A 20731-nucleotide genomic window follows, 5' to 3' on the forward strand; every position below is an offset into this window, starting at 1 on the left:
ATGTGTGCTGCCTACTTTGCTGTGGGTTGCTTTGGCATTACTGGATGCAAACAACTATCAGTATTATCACCAAGTTTATGAAACGTGTTTGTCCAGCACTGGGCTGTACTGGGAGTTTTTAAAAGAGGGATTTTGCAATAAAATCTCAACCTTCTTTACTGTTTGTTCCATTTACAAATTAAAGAGCGCTTGGAAACAACAGAACCTGCTGTGTGATGGAAGATCCTTCTTCATGTCCCTTCAGTTGCAAACACAGACACATGGTTTGGCATTCAAAAGCCTTCAATCAATTAGGATATTGGTGCTAATTTAGCAAAGATTTTTGGCATGTCCCGGTTCTGCTGTCCAAGCCTTCCTTTGCCTCCCTCAGCCTGATCCCCTCCTGAGCTCACTGCTAAGGTGAGTACTGCTCCCAGAGCCACCTTACATCCCTCAGCTCCTTCAGTCTGGTGGGGTCACCTCCCTTCTTCCCAGCTCCCCAGATCCTGCCTTTCTCTGTATCTGTCTGCTGCCCAGCTGGAAAGTGGCACGTGGGAGATACATGGCTCATCTTGCTCCATGTCCTGGGTGGCAGGCAGTATCAGGGAATCCAGCTCACTGAGTCATTGAGGGGAGAGCATTTTCCCTTTCTTCTTTTTCTTCCCTTTCCCAAGCCCTGCACTGAGTCACCAGCTTGACATTGTAAGAAAAGACCCTCACAACCAAAGCATCAGAAGAGCTTTGCAGCTCTTCTGAAACAGCAGCTAAGGAGGTGTCACACAACAGGTACAGAAGGAAATTTGCAATCCCACCCTTGGCCTTTTTCAGTCTCTGCACTACAAAGCATCTCATGTCCTTGTGGATGAGAGAATTTCATCCCATGTAGGCATTCCAATGTCTTGGAAAAAGACCTCCATCTTCTCTTTCCTGAACTCTCATGAAATCCCCACTCTCAGATGGGGAGGGGGCACAAGTCTGAATGCCTACAAATAACACCAGTGGAGGGGTATTCCTCCAAAAAAGGAGGTCTACAGAGGCACAGCCCTCCACACGAATGAAGGGCCCTTTCCTCAAAACCAATGCTCTGGGGAAGCAGAGGAAGTTAATGCCTGGGCTTCAGACAGGCTGAAACATTCATTTCTGGTAAGTACATGTGGGAAATATTAGATATCCATGCAAATTCTTTCTAGCAAGCAGCAATGTGGTCTTAATTAGCAAGATTTAACTCTGTAAAAATGAAGAAATTTATCTTCCCTGCTCATTACTTACTGCACAGCTGGCTGTGATAAGTTGCCTGCATTTTAAGACCAGCAAATTAACTTCTTTATGCAAGCCCCTCTTGTAAAGCACCTGTGCTGATGGCAGTGAGACCCTTATTTCTCATGAAAGCACCTGCTCCACTCCTTCTAAGGGATGGGTGTAGAGTTCCAAACAATTATTTTTGCACTTTTCTGTGCACAAAAAAAAGTGTATCTCTGAACTTGAAGAGGTTCTCAGAAGGCAAAACTGTCTTTTGCCAACCCGAAACCCAGAGGCATGAGCTGGAAATGCAACCTTGAACTGCCTGTACTCTTGGTCAGCCCATCGGACTGGATTTGCCTCTTTCTGGCCAGAGGGGGACCATTTCTTTTGCTTCTTGGCCGGCTGGGACAGCAATAGATAGAGCTGGAAATCCTATGGCAGTCACCCAGGTGCAAGGTGTGGCGTGAGGAGGGGAGCCATGTGAATCACATCCTTCCAGGAGTTGCAGATTTCCCCTTAAAAAGCGAGGGAAAGTAGGGATTTAGTTTATATCAAGACTTATCTCTGAGACTTGCAGCTTGGTGGGGACAGCCTTGGAGGTGAGTCAATCCCTGATTTGCTCCAGGCTATGATGAAAATTGCTATGCAAGCTCCAGGGCTTCCAGCTATTGCATGTTCCTCCCTGGAGAGCGCTGCCGGGTTTCTCGCTGGAACACGTCAGGGTTTGTCTTACACAAACCTTTCCTGCAGAGCTTAATGCAGAGTGGGGCTGGCTTGGTAATGCTGCTTCTGCTTTGGTAAGGCTTTCCTGAAGGTAAAAGGTTAGGTTAGTGAATATTTGAATATGTAAATGGTGAGATCTTAATTGAAAAACAATTTTCTCCTGCATTCACATAAATAAATATGTTTTCCTACATGGGTTCCTAATCATGTAGCAATACATTTCCCCCTGGAAAAAGTCAGTGCTGTCTTTATGAGACGTCCTTTTGTTAAGGACAAGCTGATTTTCCTCAATATTTGACTTGGTGGGCCTTTTAATGCAGATGCCCACTTAGAGTTTTCAGCCTTCTCTGTATGTTTGTTTTAAGAAATCTCAAATGAACAAATTTGTTGTGACATTCCCTATGCTCACAACAAACAGCACACCCACTGAAGTAGAACTAAGTGAGCTGGCAGAGGAGCTTTTGTTTTGTTCTCAACAAAACCCAAAAGTTTGAACAAAAAAATGGAGCTTTGAGGGGAGAAAAAAATCTATTTATGAATTTACTTCAGCAGAAAATGTGGGAAAATATTTTAAGTCACGAAAACATTTTCATTTCACAGTATCATTTCAGCTGCATCAAATGCTGATCATTTCTGAATTGCATTTGTAGTTTAGAATTGTCTTTGAGGGAGAAAGAAAAAAGAAGAGAGAAGAAATGAGCTAGGCTGAAAAGCTGTTAAGTAAGCCCTCCCATCTGAGATCAAGCAAAATAAATTCAAGATAAGCTTAATTATTTCGTGTATCTTTTGTTTCAGACACTAAGCTGAATGTCTCTTATTCAGACAGGACAGCTTCTTTCCTCAATTAATCACAAGAAATAGGTCTGTACACAAGGTAGGGAATTTTTCCTTGCCTTTCATCTGATGTTCCCTGCAGGTGTATGTTGGAGTTAGACAGCAGGAGTGAGACACAGAGGTACAGCAGTCCTAAAAATCAGCTCTGGACAGGGGGACAAGTGTCTCCTGTCATCCTCAGGCAGAATGAGCTCTGCCTTACGTCCAGCTGAGTGCACAGGGGCTTCAGGCCATCTGCTGATGCTGCCCTGCTCTAGCTCTGCAGGGCTGGTGGAACTGCATGTGGAAGCACTCAGCCTCACATCCCAAAGCCTCCCCAAACATATCTACATGTGCCATCCCACGTGAGGCCAGCAATGCCAGAAGGGGGAGGGCTGTAATGTGAGGATGTGTTGGATGCACATTTAGTGATGTGACATGAAGGTCCCTGGCTCCGTCGTGCCATCTCTGGAGCCATATCCCAGAAATGCCTGAGAGACTCGGGCAGGGGGAAAAAGCAGCAGGAAGAGGCTGTACAATGTGCCAAGACTGCCCTGTGGAACATGATTCTGGGTGCTTCTGCTGCTCCAGCTGTGGTAGCTCTCGGTGAACTCAATGACAATGGGAAGACTGGTGAGGGCAGATCCAAGGGATGCAGCATGGCACCCCTCAGAAGGTTCTGGGAACGCAGGAAGAGCTTAGTGCTGGACCCAGGAGGTGAAGAAAGGGCTGCCAGCTCTTATTGCATGGGCATGGAGGTGAGGGAAGATTCACACTGAAAGTTATCCAGAGGGATGCAAGGTACAGAGCTCTGTCAAGAGCTGTCCACCTCCTTGTCTCCACATTCACACCTTCCAGAAGAAAGCTTTTCCTGATGGACACAACCACATTTGGGAATAAACCCCTGGGTCTTCCAGTAAAGTTTCCCCAAGAGAGGCCCCCATCTGGGCAGGGATTTCCCTGTGCAGGAGTATCCCTCAGATACAACGCCTTTGATCCCATACCTTCTGGGCTCTGCTTTGTCTCTCTCTGATTCTTGCTTCCCTCGTGTACATATTCCATGTAAGAACATGAGGGACAATGGCAGCAGGATATGCAGGGATTTGAAGAATCCATTAACACTGATAACATTAATTACACTGCAAAACAAAGCATCCATGAAAACATATCCCACGGGATCTAAAGCAAAGATTCATTAGTTCAAGCCAAATAACTCTTCTACAATCTGCCTGCCAGAGAGAGCACTCTGTGAGTTGCAGCTGAAGAAAAATGAATTTATCCTGGCCGTGAGGAGCCACGGCTCCTCTCAGAGTTTGTCACCAAAGAGGGGCAGAGAGATTGGAACTGCTCAAGTCATTAGCACTGCTGAAAGCATTAGGAAAGGTCCTGGAAATAGAAATTATCTTTGGTTTTGTATGAGGTACCTGTTTGATCAAATAGGGGCTTTAGCATAATGCCAGGTGATTAAGCAGCACGAGTCCCCAGGACATAGGTGATTGCAGCTGGAAATCAGTGCAGAGCATGAAACACTAATGAAAGCAGAATTGCTGGACAGGATTGAATAACTGCTCATAACTGCTTTCCTACTGGGAAGGCATAAACCCCCCCTAGGAAACAGCAATCTGTCCAAAACAAAATTATTTCCTGACTTTCACCAGCTAGTAGATGCTGTGAGGCTGGGAGATGTGGATTCCTAATCTTTCCAAAGAGTTGTTATCTAAATTTTCTTTGCTGCAAATCAGCACTTTCTCCTTAGCCATAAAAGCAGCTAATGTGGGCTTGTCTCCTATTACATTTTTGGCATTAATAGTATCTCCTAATGGCCAGTTTCAAAGGCTTCTTTGATGGGGGGGGGAGAGGGAAAAGGATGAAATTTCCAGTTTTTGTAAAACTGGGGCTGTTCTTTGTCTCGGACTGTCCAGTGACCAAAAAGATGAAAGTCTGGGTTGAGCTTCTATCAAAAGGTCTCCTAGAGCTCCGGAAAAGAACCTGCTCTGAACTCTTATGGCATTGAGGAGGTGTCTGCAGAAATCAGTCCCACAGGCAGGAGAAGCATCTCTGGGCCATACACCAGGAACACCTGGGTCAGGATGCAGCAGTGGGGAGAGTATACAGGGAAGAAGAAATCCAGGCTGCAGGTGTTTTCTCTGAGAGAAAAGCAAAAATCTCTGTCACAAAGTCCAAAGACAGGGCTCAGCCTGGGGCTCAAGTGAACCATTCTGGACTCAGGACTAGGTAGTTGGTTGGAGAAGTTAGTTCTTTCCATGGCTCTGTGGGCAACACAAGAAATGCAGGAACTTTATTTTTCCAAAGAAAGGAAGAACTTTCTTCTTCCAAAAGAAGCTTGGCATTAGATAATGCAGGATTTCTTTGGCCCAGGCAGAGAAGGCAGGAAAGCTGAAGGTGAAAAATGAACTAAAGCATGGAGTGGGCAGGAAGAGCTCTTCCATAGCTATTTTTACCCTTTTGGCACCCACCTTTTCTTGCTGCGAGTGTGGTTCTCTGTTCATCTTCCCTAGAGAAGGAAGCAGCACGAGGATCCTGGATGTTCACAAAAGGCTTGGAACAGCACCTCATGCCAAAAATACCCAAGAAGGGCCAGCTGAACAGCAGCCAGAGATACAAATTCCTTGGAAAGGGAGGCAATGGGGAGGAAAATGCTTGGTAATGTAATTTCTTTTTAAATAATTCAGTCTATTTTCCAGTCACCTGCTGGGATGGCTGTGGCTGAAGATCTTTAGATACGTGACAAACACATTATAACACAAACAGCTCAACAGCATAAGAGGATAAGTGAGGAGATGGATGAATAGGTGGATGGCAAAGACCGCTAATCTCAAATTAGTGCCGGTGTTTTATCCACTGAAACTTGTCCTCAGAGTGCCCCAAAAGCACTGGTTGGGAGTGTTAATGCAAAGTGCATAACTAGATATGAACCACAGAACAGGGCATGGACAGATTGAAGACATTTATTCATCACAGCTGAGTGGGTTTAGTGGCCAAGAAGTGACTTTAATCCACAACCCTGAACAGCAGCAAACCCACGGTGTGCTGCACCTCTGGCTGGGCAAAGCAGGAGGTCAGAATTTCCCTGTAGCAGGGAGGGGGCTGCCAGGCAGAGGATGCAGAGCATTGGTCTGTCAGCCCCTGGGTGTCATCTTGCCATTGAAATGGACGGCAGGTGGCCATCTTCCATCTTCCATCTTCCATCTTCCATCTTCCATCTGGATATCAGTCCAATTCCTTGCTCTGCCACTTGTGCAAAGCATGCTGCGAGGTCACCTGGCAGCCTGGACACAAAGGGTATAAACCCTGTGGTTGAGATGGGCCCCAATTCAGGACTGAAGAGACCACAAAACCTAAAATCCAAGCAAGCCCTTGTGCTTCTTATTACCTCGTGGTGTCCTGGAAACAGCCAGGAGGAAACAAAATGCCTGTCACACCAATGGAAATTGATGGCCTGAGTCTGGGCCATCCATAAGTCAAGGTTGTTTATGCTACTCCTTGAAAGAATTTCTGAAAGGAGATTTGTAGGAAGTTGGGAGCTTCTCTGGCACTTGGGGAAGATGTATAAATGCATGAGATTGCCAAAAATAGCCCAGAGTCTTTCCAAAACAAGCAGACGTCACTCAAGTGCACCGTGTCACCAGGAAAGCGGAATGGATTTTTCTGCAGATGGGTGTGCAGTTTATGAACTCGTTGGAAAGACAATGACTGCTGGCCTGTCCATCCAGGTCAGAGCCCCTCAATAGAGCTGAGTGCACACTTAAACTGCCTTATTTCCAGGGGCATACACAGGGAAAAGAGGGCCTGCCTTCTCTCAGCTAAGAGTCAATTGCCTTGCAGTTTGGGTCTTAAGGCTTGGGGAAATTTGCCATGACACTGGGAATGATCCTGTAAGATAAGTGCTGATGGGATCCTTAGATGGTCTGGGGAAATTCTCAGCAAATTGAGCCTCAGTTTCCCTACTGTGAAGAGTTTCAAGCCTTGCTGGAGGCACTGTGGGAAGCAAAGTTGCATCTGTCCTTTGTGTCAGCAATTTACCGTGTCTGAATAAAGGTGCAGAGAAACCTGTTTGTCCAGCAAGCCTGAGCTGCTGTGGCAACAACTTACACAAATCAAGTTCTCTGACACAATTCTGAACAAGCACTTGGGATAGATTATTCCTGCTTCCCTTACTCTGCAACAATGACTAATGCAAGGTTTAGGTGATCTTTAAAACAAGGCTTTCATACTGCTGTCCATGGCACTGAAACCACGGAGATTGATTGCAGATGCAGCAAGCAGCTTTGACAAATGAATGTTCCAAGTATAAACATTTGGAAAGTCAACAAAGGTAATAAATCTGTGCAGTATGGGAAAAAAATAGCTGAATAAAGGTTTTTGGGGATGTTTGGTCTGGACACTGCAGAGCTCTGACAGTTCTGGAAACAGCTATCATTATTACACATTGCTTTTGATTGCTTTATTTCATCACACAGACCCACAGGCAAAGCACGATGTGCTGCAGTGTGCATTTAACTGGGAGGCAGAAAAAAGTGTGCGGGGTTTTTTCCTCTTCTCCTGCTTGGTTTATCTGGGAGAGCCTGTAAGATTTTTGAAATGGGATATTAGATGACCAAATTCAATTTTTGAACTGATCTATGAACAACGCTGAAAAGGTTTTGTAAATGTCTAAAGGTGCAGGTAGATCTGCATCCTTAGGCTTTTGGGGTGCCCAAAAGGATCAGAGGTACCAACTGGTATCTAATCTATGCGTGCCTTTTGGATATCTCAAAAGCTTTCCTGCATCTTACAGCATTCTTAATGATCCGAACTCCAGCTGACCAGAGCCGTAGCTAATTCCTGAAATACACGTTTGTCCATCTTCAGACCTGAAGATAAAGCTGCTCTGCAAACCAGGATTTCTGTGCAAGATGCAGAGGTTCAAAAATGCATATTTACAGTTCCAGATCCTTGCATAATTTCTCAGAAGTGCTCAGCTACACAGATCTCCCCAGCAGAGCCAAGGAAAAGTGAAGTTGCACTTGGTAGCAGACTCCATCCCAGAAATTTAATAACATTTATTCTTATGGGCATGTCAGAAATTATAGGCTCCAATCTGGTGCTCCTGAAGTCACTGGAGGGAGGACAATTAGCACTAAGCTGTCTCTGTGAGTCCAGTATTGCATTATTAAAGCCTTCTTTGCCTCTGGATTTAGGGACACTGCCTTGCAGTCATCTCAGTGATACAAAAATCTTCAATGACAAATGTCAACAAACGGCACAGAATTAGAGTACTTTGTTAGGGACTTGTTCCAGTTTTTATTTTGCTTCTCCTTGTTCCTCCCTTGTCATCCCCCAGCCCCAACCCCCTGCATGAGTTTCCATAGAAACAGGATGAACAGGTTCCTCTGCATCCTCCAGTGGGATTCAGGCAGCAGCAGAGATTCTCTGCGTGTTTGTTGTAAACAAAAAAACCACCTTTGTCAAAATCAGTGTGTTTCACCTGAGAAAAACACCAGCAAGCTGCCACCCTGTTCATGAAAGAGTTTGTGTTTTCTTCCCCAGCTCAAGAGGCGCTTTCTCCTGTGAAAACAGGGAATGTGGGTGCACAGAGTTACCTACCCACACCCACCTGTCCGTGTGTGCCAGGATGCACAGACTGGTGTGAAACAGCTGTGGCCTCGCACAGAGCACAGACATTCCCTGCAGGAGCCAGGAGCCAGCTCAGACAAGACAAACACTGGCAGGGTTCTACTGTAGAAACTCACCAGAGCTGCAGATGAAACAGTCCCGTTTCCCTACAAATCCACGCAGGGACACAACTGGTGTTGCAGTGCCTTCAAGATTTCACCTCCCATCTCTTCATACAGCTCTTCACTGGCACATTTCTGGGTACTTTGAGAAAAAGCACCAACTTTTATTTTTATTTAAATTATGATAATTTCATTTGAGCTGGCATCTTAACCGAGGAACACCTGTATTGTTTTAAGTTTTTGTGGAGCACTTTAAAAAATAACTTAATAATAAGATTGTTCTTATTCTCTTGTCAAGAAACAAGCTTTATGTTTAATATCCACATGGCCAAAGATTTGAGGTCAGTAGGTACTCTCACAAATTCTTTGCTGCCACTTTTCAAAGCCAATGGGGCCTATACAGTGATTTTTAAAAGGAGTCTTGATCAAGTTCAGTTAATTCTGCTGCTTTCTGATAGCTATTCTAAGTAACTCACACTTCCACTTCTTCCACTCCTTCCACCCCCATTTTCCTTAAACAGAAATTTCTTTCTTTTAAGAACACCAGTTAATTGCAGTGCACTACCACATCAACCTCTGCAGACTTGAAGGCACCAGTTCACACACCGCAATACCTGCAAAGCACAAAGGATTCCACTAAACAAAATTAATCATGACATCCTGCCAATTATAGTCCCTTCAAAGCTGAAAACTCCAGTTTTCTGGGCAATGCCAGGAATACTTACAGGGATTGGACTCCTCACGACTTATCAGATACTACAATTTTCCTATTTTTCACTTGGTGCTGAAATAAGCCTTGTGTCTTAACTGAAGATTTACATACATGATAAATGGAAAGGGAAGGAGGAAATGAATTAATTCTGATTTGTGACTCTACCTGGAGGTCATGAGCTTGCCAAAGCCATCTAACAGCATCACATAAAAAAATATAAACAACTCTTAAAATGCACTCTGCCCAGAGTCCTGACCCCACCTTTTGATTTTATTTTCTGAAATCCAATATATCCATTTGCTATTGACAGTCATTCTCTCAGAGAATGACCCTGTTATTTCAGGGAAGCCCTGGACATAAGAAATTCCAGGAGACAGAGCCAGGTTACCCACTAGAGCTCTATGGTTTCTTTGCAGAAGGATGAATAGTTCTCTCACAGAGCCACATTTCCCACTCTCTCTCTCTGCCGCTATGTCCAGCTGCCTCCAGCTACCTCCAGGTTTCTCCACAGCACCCTCCCAGGCCTGATAAAGTAATCCAGCTGTAAAAATCTCATGACTCACTGATGGAGTGCTGCAACTGCCTTCAGCCATGGCTCCATGATGGGAGCTGCTCCCTCTCCTCTAAGGGTAGAAACCCAAATGCTCTGGATTGCTCAGAATCCAGGCAAGGCTGCTGCTCAGAATTTTTTTTTCCATTTTCCCCCAGTGCTGTGTCTGGATGTAGACTGCTGCTCCTTCCCTAGACAATCTGCTATGTGGAGATCTCAATTTTGTAAACTATGTGTGCTGTGTTTGTAAAGTGCAGGTAATTTCTGTTACTCTCTCCATGAAGGTTTTAATATTAAGATGCCAACATTTCAGTCTGGATTGACTGCTAAAAACCATTTTGATCTGTTTTGCTGAAAAACCATCTGCAGATGAGAGATCTGTTCTGCATTTCCATCTTCTGTGTGCCTGCCTGATGACCTCCTTTGTATGACAAATGGTTCATTGCAGCTCCAAGATGTGCATAACATCCCTTTTGCTCACAGATCCCATTCTGCCTGTGACCCTTCAGCCATTGTGCCTTGCTTTCCACAATTCTTTCACTTGTTAAGGTTTTATCTCTTGATTATCCAGTCTAATTTCAAATTTAATCTGCTGCAAATTTTCCAGGACAGCTCATCCCCTTATAACATAATGATCTGGTAAAGCTGTGACAGGCATATTTATCCAGAAGAAGCATCTGATTCCCAGGAAAGTTAATGAGCACTTCCACTTTTGCCACAGCAGCATAATGAAAAGCACACATCCCACTGTTAAATGAGCTGAAATATCGCCATCCTGGTAAGAGAACATTACATTGGTGTTCAGTTTTCCTCAGTAAAATCATAGCTAATGATCCAGTTCTTTATATGGCTGCATTGATATGGGAGCATCCAAGACATCACCATTTTTATTTACTGGAAACTGGACTCTCCTCCATCCTTTGCCAGGGGATTTGCATTTCAGTGACGGCTCTGAGATCAAGCACATCCTTTATTCCAACTGCTGCTGTTGGCTGTTGAATATCATGATTAAAGACCAGGAATACCTTGTTACAGTGCTTTGTGGATGGAAAGCCATAAGCTTTTATGTTACTGAGAAAACAGAATGCCAAACTTCCCAACTAAGTTACCTACTCTCATTTCCTGTTCAAATGACAGAAACCAGCTCAGCATTTGCAGAGCTCTCAGCTTTGCCTCTGTCTTCTCCATGCTGAAGGGACTGCTGTGGTCTTCCCTGCTCATATCCCAGGCCATAATCCCAAATGCCACCATCACCAGACCTCATGCACATGTCACACTCTGTTCTCCGGGGTTGCCCCATTCCAGGTGCCTCACATCATTATCACTGCCTCGGATACCTGTGTGGTCTTAGCACGCTTTTGACGTGCCAAGTCATGATTTTGCACCCCCAACTGCACCACAGTTGGATTGTCTTTTGTTCCCATGCCATCTCTTTCACTGGATTTCCTTTAAGGATGACTGCTCTGCTTTGCAAGGAAGTTCAGCAGCATCATCCATCCAGCATTTCCTCCCCACGCCGAGATTGTTCCTCTCTCTCATCAATAATAGATAAAAATTTCTTTCTTTCTTTCTTTCTTTTTTTGGAAAAATCTGTTTATATTGTGGACAGATTCAGCTTTTTTTTTTTTTTTTTTTTGAAGTCAGTACTACTTTCTGGCCCAAATCGAGAACTTCGGGCAGGAAGCTGGTGCTTGCACTTTCTGGAGAACAGACACCAGCATTTGGCTGTGTGTCTAATGAAACAAAGACCTCAAGATGCATCTTGGCATCAACAAGTCCATGTCAGTTTTCCCTCTTTAAGTAATGCCCAAGCTTCAGTCTAAGATACACTGCTGGGTTACAGCTTGCAGAAAGCCTGCCTTTGGTTTGAACCAACCTGTCACACTCATCACTTTTAAAACACTCTCAAAACTATTCTGCTTCCCAGGCTAGCACAACAGCTTGTTCACAGCACCTTGGGGTTTAGTTTCAACCAGGATTCCTTAAAATTAATTCAAGCAAATTTCATTATTCATGTTCCTCTTTGGATTGTCACTACTGATAGTTTATACTCTGTTCATGAGCAATAAAAGATAGCTTTCTAGCTCCAGCAGTTTAGGCAGTCCTCACTCCTATCTATTTACTCTCTACCATGATTACCATTTCTTGTAACTTCATTAAAGCACAGGAGGTTTGTGGGGGTGCTTTATTTTCTGCTATGATGGTGTTAAAATCTCTTCCAGAAACATTGTGTCAGAAAAGTGGGGTTTTTTTCTGGTGATTTAGTTGATGGATTTTTTTGCTTGCTTGCTTGCTTGCTTTTTTTTTACCCCTTTATCTTTAATCTACTGTAGAAGTTCTCCCAGCTCCAGGTGAAATTTCTTAACTCTCTCCCAGCAGTGCTGCTGGCACACAATTAAATCTTCCTTAGCCAATGTACTCCAGGGCTTCTAGAGGTCAAATATAAAAAAAGATGTTCTGTCATTCTCTTCTAAACTGATTGCATTTCCTCTCTCAGATAACAGAGAACCTTTTTTTTTTTTTAAATAGTCCCTATTTGCTTTCACTGCTTGCTGACAGCTTTCCTGGAACTGTAGTGTCTATGCTAAGTTAATTTCTTGGATAGCTCAAATCACAGCAGTTCACTCCTCTCCCCTGCTACCCTATTACATTGTTCAATTTTTGCTATGGTCTAACAGCCCCAAAAGGCTTGTCTGGAGCCATTGCTGGAATATCTTCCAGGAACCACCCATTTTCTTGCACACTTTTTCCCTCTCCTGGGAGGTGAGCCCTATTCCAGCAGACAACACCCAACGATGTCACTATATTCCAAACTGCTGTAGTTTTACTGAGGCTCTATCTCAGGCCCCCTTGAGCCTGGCTCCTGGCCCACAAATGGTTTCTGCATATTTACTCACCCTGAAAGGATTTCTCTTTCATTCACTTCCTATTTCCCTTGAAACCAGGCAAGCACGTGGCTTTCACAACATCCTGCAGCTTGAGCTTCACCAACCCAGAACATGTTGGATGGAGTTTATGTCCTGATAGTTTTTGCATCTACCTTCTTTTGGCTTCATGTGTTGCTTCTTTTGCAATTTGAAAATTAAGGGAAATTCAGGCAATCCCTACCCTCATTTCCATGACCTGCCAGTCATCTTTCCCTCTCTCTTCCCTCTTCCCCAGCCACCAAATCTCACACTCTGCTCCAAAACCTCCAGAGCCTGTAGTCTTACTGCTATTTCAGGAGAAAAAGCAGAGGAGCAAGCCCCTGATGTACAGGTGAACACCCCTTCAAAGGATGAGCCAGTGGAAAATCATGTGTGTGTGTCCTGTTTAATACAGATGGGAGGTGCCAAGTGCTGTGGACAGTCCAAAGAGTGAGGACAGTTGTGAATCACAGTGGGTATGCCCAGTTATGCCCATTTATACGGAGAAAGTTATGCCTAGGGGTCGGGGAGAAGGATGAGGGAACACTGAGGAGCAGAAAAAGGTCTGTGAAGTGTGGGACAGGGAAAGAGAAGGAACATCAGACAAAACAGCAAATGTAATGGAAAGCTAGAAAACTGGAGGAAATTCCTGGTGCCAGCACCACCTTCTCTGTTACAAAAGGACCTGAACAAAAGGGAAAAGAACTTTTACTTTGGACTGATTTGCAGCATTTGTGGTACTTCATGGACTGCAGAGGGACTTAATTGTACCAAATACCTTGAAGTCACGGACTGCCAATTCTCAAAGCTATCAAGCCATCCCCTTTAGGATGAATCTAAGAACAGAGATTTCCACTCCTCTGGGAAAAAGCTATTAGATACTCTTTATTGAGGAGAATTTGACAGCTGGAGTAAAACAATTTCAGTGATGACCTTTCCCACCCGACTCCTCCTGGGATTTTCTTTCGGAACTCTCCACCCCCCTGCCCCCTCACATCAGTAATACACCAGTCCCACACTGCCAGGCAGGGTGTCATCCTGCTAAACTTGCCAGAATCCTCAGCCAAGGACACAGCAGCTTTTTGACTTTCCATTCATGGTCCCTCCTGCAGGTTTTCTCAGGACACAAATATAACCTCTCCATCAAAGCCATGCAAACCCAACAGCACTCTGCCAGGGAAGGTGTGTTTGTGGAGCATCCTCCCATCTTGTCTGCAGCATCACAGAACCCAGGGGTGTGCAAGGAAGGACAGTGTGACTTGGAAACATCATCAGATTGCATTTATCTGCTGACAGGGAACCAGAGTGGTGGCATCATTCACATTTATGCCATGTCTATTTCTCATTCTGGGAAGCAGAGCAAACAAATTAATTGAACTTCACTGCATCACCAGTATGTAATAAACTCATCTGATAGTCTCTCTCACAAAGACCCAGTCCCTACAGTCAAGATATGACAGAGCTAAGCCTTGGGAATCAGGCACGAAAAGGAGGTTTCTTGGATGCCACAAATCCAGAAGACACAGAAAAGACCTCACCTTTTCTAGGTATTTCTTTTTCAATCCAAATCTGGTTAAATTAACCTCTTGAATCAAGACCTTTGGAGTCAGGATCTCAGGAAATATCCCAGAAAGTACTGTGTACTACAACTCTGTCTTGCTCATTATTCTCTCTCCCAAAAGAGAGACTGATAAATGTATGCAGGGAATCCCTCACAGACAAAAAAAGGAATGAGCGTGAGGTCAAATTGCAGCATGCACTGGTCACCACAGATCCCGCAGTCCTAGGCCAAAATAATCTGGATTTTTTTTCACTTAGTGAAATGTTTTTCATTAGCTTTTTAAAAAAAGAACGGATATTCTTTAAGAAAACATAAAAGAAAAAAGAATGGGGCAGTAGGAGCAGATCACACCTTTTGGGAGGCTGTTGGGGCTCCCCAGTCATAAACTGTCCTGAGCCAAGCTCTGAAGGACAAGGAGGTAGATTCAGATCAGCCAGGGTTGTAAAGATGGGCTGGGGCTGGAGCAAGAGTCAGGGATTTCCTCCACAGCACAAAAGGGAAGAGGGTAGTAAAAAAACCCAGAAAAAAACCCCAAAATAGCAAACTGAATCTGATGTCTCATATTAATAGCATCACTATATTTGGGTGTTAAATAGAAGGGGAAATTCCTGCAAGTACACCATTTTATTGTTTCAAAGAGTTCTTAAACGAGAGCCAAGAAGTAATGGAGGAGATGTTGTTCCATTTTCAACCAGACCTTTCTAAAAATTAGCAGTTCTTAAAATAAAGGCAGTAATTCTCAGCATGGCTGATTTACATTAGTACAAGATGGGACAAAGTTTGGCTTTTTAAATCAAACTTGCTAGCTAAAGCTGCAACCCCACTTCAGCAAAGGGAGGGGGGTGAAGAGCAGGATCTGCTCACATCCAAAAGCTACATTTGAAAGGACGTGAGAGTTCACAGCAGGACCTGAATTGTCCGTGTGTTTGCTTATCCACTGGCCTGCTAGAGGGACTGGGCCAGAAAGTGAATCTATCTGTTTACTCAGGGGTATCAGCAGAGAACCTGGAATTATTTATCTAGCAGGCTGGCTTATGGAGGTCTGCAGAGATCAGTACTGAACCTGAAATTGCCTGTCAGCCCATCTGCGCATCACCAGCACAAAGACCCAGAGGGATCAGTACCAAATTCAGAATTATTTGTCTATTCACTCTTCAGCCTGTTTACTTTCCCAGCTCTGAGGCAGGAAGCAGACCAGCAGAAACACAAAGCACATCTCAGGTCGGGTCAGCCTGCTCCTGAGTGGTGTAAAAATTGTCAGAGTTGTAGTTGTCGGAGCCTTCAAAATTTACAGTGGAATTGCCAAAATACACTGGTTTAATGATGTGCAGGACCACAGTGCCTTAAAAGAAGGTACCACATGGGCCCATTTCCTCAACTATTTAAAGTACTTGTCCATTTATACCCAGCCAGTGACTCTGTCTGATCCCATCACCATTTCCTCGTGTGCCTCCCTGCACTGAGGGAGTGGTGAGGAAAGGGTGTGGGGTCTAGTGGTGAGTTTTTTATTGTGAATAAGAGATCCTCTTTCCCTATGGGATATTAGTGGCCTGTTTCTTGGGCTTCTCAAATAAAACCACAGCACCTCCCTTGTTTGTTTTTTTGGAAAGGAAGACGGGAGCGTGAGGCCACATCCCTGCAAGGGATGCAACGAACCGCTGTCAGTCTGTGGTTTTCTTGTCACCTCCTTTGTGTGAGGGGCACTTACGGGTGCTCAGTGTCACAAAATGTCACATTTGCCTGGTGCCTGACGATTGCAATTTGTCTGGCAGGTGAAGAGGATGGATCAGGAGGATTTGTGAGCTGCTCACACAGGACGTCCACCTCTGTCTCTCATTTTGTTGCCTTGGTTTCACCGCATTTCTGACGTGGAGGGACATCTCTCTTTGAGGAGAACTGAGGCTTATTGTAGTCACCCTCTATCAATCACATCCAGAAAATAAAGTGGCATTTTTCTTGCCAAGTACTTATCAATGCCTACTTTCAACAATTTCAAGGAAAATGATGCTATTCCTGCTCCTGTAAGTGTTAAAGCAGCAGAACTGCTTGGCAGTAAGCAGGGAATTTGCTCTCCTGACAAGGCTCCACAGGCACTGAGGTGTGTAAGCAGCTCTTTCATGCCACCCAAAAAAGTTTTGGCTAGTCAATGTTGAAAACAAAAGCCATAATAATGTGGTTTCTTTCCTGACAACTCTCTGCTCTCTCTTGGATCTCTGTGACAACATCCTGCTCCTCTGGATCCAGCCACTAAAAATGTGGAATTATGCACATGCAGGAATATCACTGAGATTGGAGCCAGAAAGGAGTGCAGGGCTTTGAGACACTTTTCTGTGTGGAAAAAACTCTAATTCTGAGAAATGGTCAAGCATCGAGCAGCTGCTTCAGGGGAAATTCAAATGCAATTTAAGGAGAATAGAAATGACTTCAGAACGGTTCCGCTTTTGTAAGAGTCCCAGTGAATCACATCTTCGACAGCAGACAGATGAAACATCTATTGATCAATGTTTTGAGCAAAAAAAATGGAAAGCCATACCTGTATCGATTGACCATTTGTCATTTGAAATGTGTTTTAAAGACAGTGGAGGAGGCAAGCAGAGCCTTTGCATTCCTGCATGAGAGACGGACTCGTTTCCCTGATGAACCCCGGTGCCTGCAGGCAGAACGATGGGCAAGCACAGCCAGCTGCGCCAACAGCTGGGCAGAGCTCTTCATCTACATCTTTTGAATGTAACATTTTGATTCCTCCTGCCACCCCCAAAAAGCTTCCAAAAACTTCCCTGACCCAGGCATCCCCCTGCTCCCTTCTCCCCATCCCATGTGTGCTGCACATCTCTGAGAGATTCCCTCCTGCCCCTTCTGCAGAGGGGACAAGAGGGTGCAGCAGGGGACCTGCGGCCACGGCAGGAAAGAGAAGCTTAGGGCACGTTTCCAAGTAGAATCACTTTTGTTACTAACCAAAACATTGCAATTTTCAGCTGAACTGTTATCAGTATTCAAATCTGCACCCTTTATTTCCCTCCTTCTTGCTCCAGACTCCCATGCAGGACAACACCAATGAAACATTTAGAAATGAGAGCAAGAGGTGTGGAAAACAACAGGGTGAGTGTGGAAAAGCAATGCTATTATTTTTGTTTAATATTAATATACCACTGAAACCTGGGACAGACAAAATGTAAATGACTTTTATGTCACGAAGCAGCTCCCAGCAGCATGCAGAAGCCTTACCCTAGTGGAAGGGAATACATGCATATTCAAAGCCTTTTACCAAAGTGGTGAAGAAAAGAGAAGCAATACTTTCCTTTGACTTAGAATTCCCACTTCTGTTCAGCTGGGAATAGAATAATTAATCAAAGTACTTATTTAAGTTTCTTTCTGCCTTAATCAGAGCTGTGCAAATAAATCACTTTTCCAGTTCAGTAGCTAAACCAAAATAATAATTGTAGAAATATTTTTAAGATTTCTGAAATGAAACATCGGGCTCCTTCAAATACTTTCAGTGAGCAGAGATATTTGATTTAACTGAAATGAGGTGTTGACTCCTCACTTTAAGTGCTCTTCATTTATTTTAAACACACAGAGATATATTTGTCCCTAAAAGTTTGTTTTGAAAGGAAAAAAAATCAAAACAAATCTCTTGAAGGAAGTATTCAAATCAACAGCTCTGGCCTAATGAAGAGAAACAGATCCTTCCAGACAGGCTGGCTTAAACCTGAGCCTCCTTCTGCCATTGATCTGTGGGAAGAGCCAAGGGATGCTCTGCACTTCATTCACCTGTGCCCAGTGGCTAAACCCCTGAAGTGACAGTGGGATGGATCCAGCGGTGGGTATTAAAATCTGTGGTTCAAAAGGACCACGTTTGGAAATGAGACCCTCTGCACATGCTGTTGGCAGTGCAGGGCTAACCTGCAGCCCCCCAGGGGCTACTCACCCTCACCAAAACCTCACAAACCCAAAAATCACAGAGCAGCTCTGTGCGCCAGGAAAAGTTCCCGGTATGGCTGCCAATTCTCTATCACCATGGGAATTCTGCCTGCTTTATTTGGGTGGCACAAAGTCAATTTAAGCATAGTACATTTTATTAAAGCAGTGTGAAACAAGCTGATTTTCAGGCACACACACCTCTATCTTTGGGTCTAGGTTATACATGCAAGCTGCAGCCCTAAATACAAACTGAGAATCACTGCTCAATTTAATTTTAGGCTTTAATTTGATTCATTAACTTGGCGACACCTTGGGTGAGGAAAAGCATTTGGTACCAGTAAGTGGAGGAGGAACATTTTTAGCATGAGGAGAAGTAAAAAAGTCATTCAGTCCTCTGGGAAAGACAGGGAGAGAGAAAATGAGAGCGGCAGGTAATTTATTGCTGGTTTAACAAGAAGCTGTAAGCTGAGAGGAGGGGATAAGAATTATAAAGTGCTGTAAAAACAGTATCTCTATCGAGGCCCTGATGTTCAGTGTCCAGAGTTTTAAATTTCAGTTCCCTGGCTTGTTTCTTGTTGCTCCTATTTCACACATGAAGAAGGACCTGGGAGCTCTAAAACCCTTGTCCCTTTTATTCACCTCTGTGAATCGCTCCCATAAAAAAAAAAAAATTACCTTTCCTGACAAGTCTTGCCTCCAGAATGTCCTCAGAGCCTGGCTACTCCCAGCACAGCAGAGCAGATCTCAGGGCTTGGTTCTGCAGTCACTGCAGCCTGCCACAGGTGGGATCAGGGAGGTGGTGGCCTGTGGGCTTTGCACACACATTTAGAAAGGATCTGGCAAATCACATGGAGATGTTGCTCTACATTTCAAAAAAATTCATTTTTTCCCGGAAGCTGCAACTTCCCACGGACCTTGTGTTAAGGATCCACTAAAGACTGTTGGGCATGGGGCAGGGATCCTGGAGAAAAGTCACTGCCTCCTATTCCCTGAAAGAGCTTTAGGACTCCAGACATCTTGACTGATCTTCCCAGTCACTGATTTGGAGTTGAAATGTTTTGGGGCTCTTCTGCCCAGCCTCAGATTTGACAATACCCCCACGCATCCTTAAGAAAATGAAGATGTTAGGGAATTAAATTCTTAGCTCTCACAAGTGTCCTCTGACACCTCTGGGGACACAATGGGTCTGATTCTCATTCACATGAGGGGCTTTTTATGCTGCTGCACTAAAAAAAATTGCTATCTAGGCTTTGCTGTAAATCCAAATTAGGCCCCTAATGCTGCTGCTGGGGAGAGGATTAAATTTATCACAAGCAGTTGGTATGTAATATTTTGTATTCCTCAAGCAAATCCTTCCAGAGCACAATGAAAGACCATACATTGTGCATGTAATCCAAATGGAAGGACTTTTTTTCTTCAGGTTAGACAAACTACAAAAAACCCAAAACCTGACTCCTTTACAATTTTCCTGTATTGACAGATGTTTTATAATTTATTTTCCTGCTGAAAAGATGCCAAAAGAAAACAAACAAAAACTAGTAAAAATAATTCCCAAGGCTTCCCATGGATCCAGAGCCTGATTTATTCATTACAGTGACAAATGACCCTGAGATGGGCTCAGTTGGTCAGAGCAGGGTACTAATAATGCCAAGGTCATGGCTTCAGTCCCATATGGGCCATTCACTTAAGAGGTGGGCTTGAAGATCCTTCTCTGTCCCTTCCAAGGTGCTCTTCACCGAGCCCTCAGCCCCTCTGTACCCGAGCAGAGCTCACAGCCCAGCCTGGCTCCCTCCCTCCCTCCCTCCTCTTGCATGTAAGCAAGTAAAAATAACTTGTCAGCAGTCCAATTGCTTTCCGCTGCTTAATATTAATTCATGTTGATTTGTGAACCAGACACAATAAATACGCCCACCTTCAGCTCTGAATGCCCCCTCCTAGGATGTAGAGCACACTGTAATCAGTAAATATGCAGAACCTGCTGCTTCCCCTGGCAGAGGCTTGGAAAATCCACATTCACTTCCTCCAATTCCTACTTCAGTCCTACTTTGGTTCATTTCTTTTTTAAAACAGCCAGGCTATTTGGAGGGAGGTATGCTCGAAGGCACTACTACCCAAAAGATAGTCTCAACCTTCTCCATCTTGCTTCTGGGTTTGATCCTGAACATACTGAAGTCACAGCAAAAACACTGCCAGAGGTGAAGAGCAGCTCTGAGGGTCAAGGGTGAAAACCACACTCCAGAACCTAGTCCATGCTCCAGTTTTGGGAAGCCATATTGAGGGCAGTAGTCCAAAGAGTTCTTAGCTATCTTAATAGAAAAAAAATCAGAAAGCAAAGCAAAACCCAAACAAATAGCAAACAAAACACACAAGCAGAAAAGGGAAAGCCCACCAGAAGAGTTTCTTCTTTTCAAAAACTGACACTGCAATTGCAGAGTTGTTCCCAACCACGTTGCTGGATTTATGCTCTGGAAATACTGAGCAGTTTAGCTGGTTTCACCCCCAAGCTGAGGAAAAACCAGACTCAGGCCTAGGACTAGGAGTTACACAGCTAAAGGCACTGAGAGAAGCACTGTTCCTTGCCTCTGC

This window comes from Corvus kubaryi, unplaced genomic scaffold (genome assembly GCF_017639235.1).
Source record: "Corvus kubaryi isolate FWS band 111438036 unplaced genomic scaffold, C.kubaryi_AGA036_p1.0 76, whole genome shotgun sequence".
Lineage (NCBI taxonomy): Eukaryota > Metazoa > Chordata > Aves > Passeriformes > Corvidae > Corvus > Corvus kubaryi.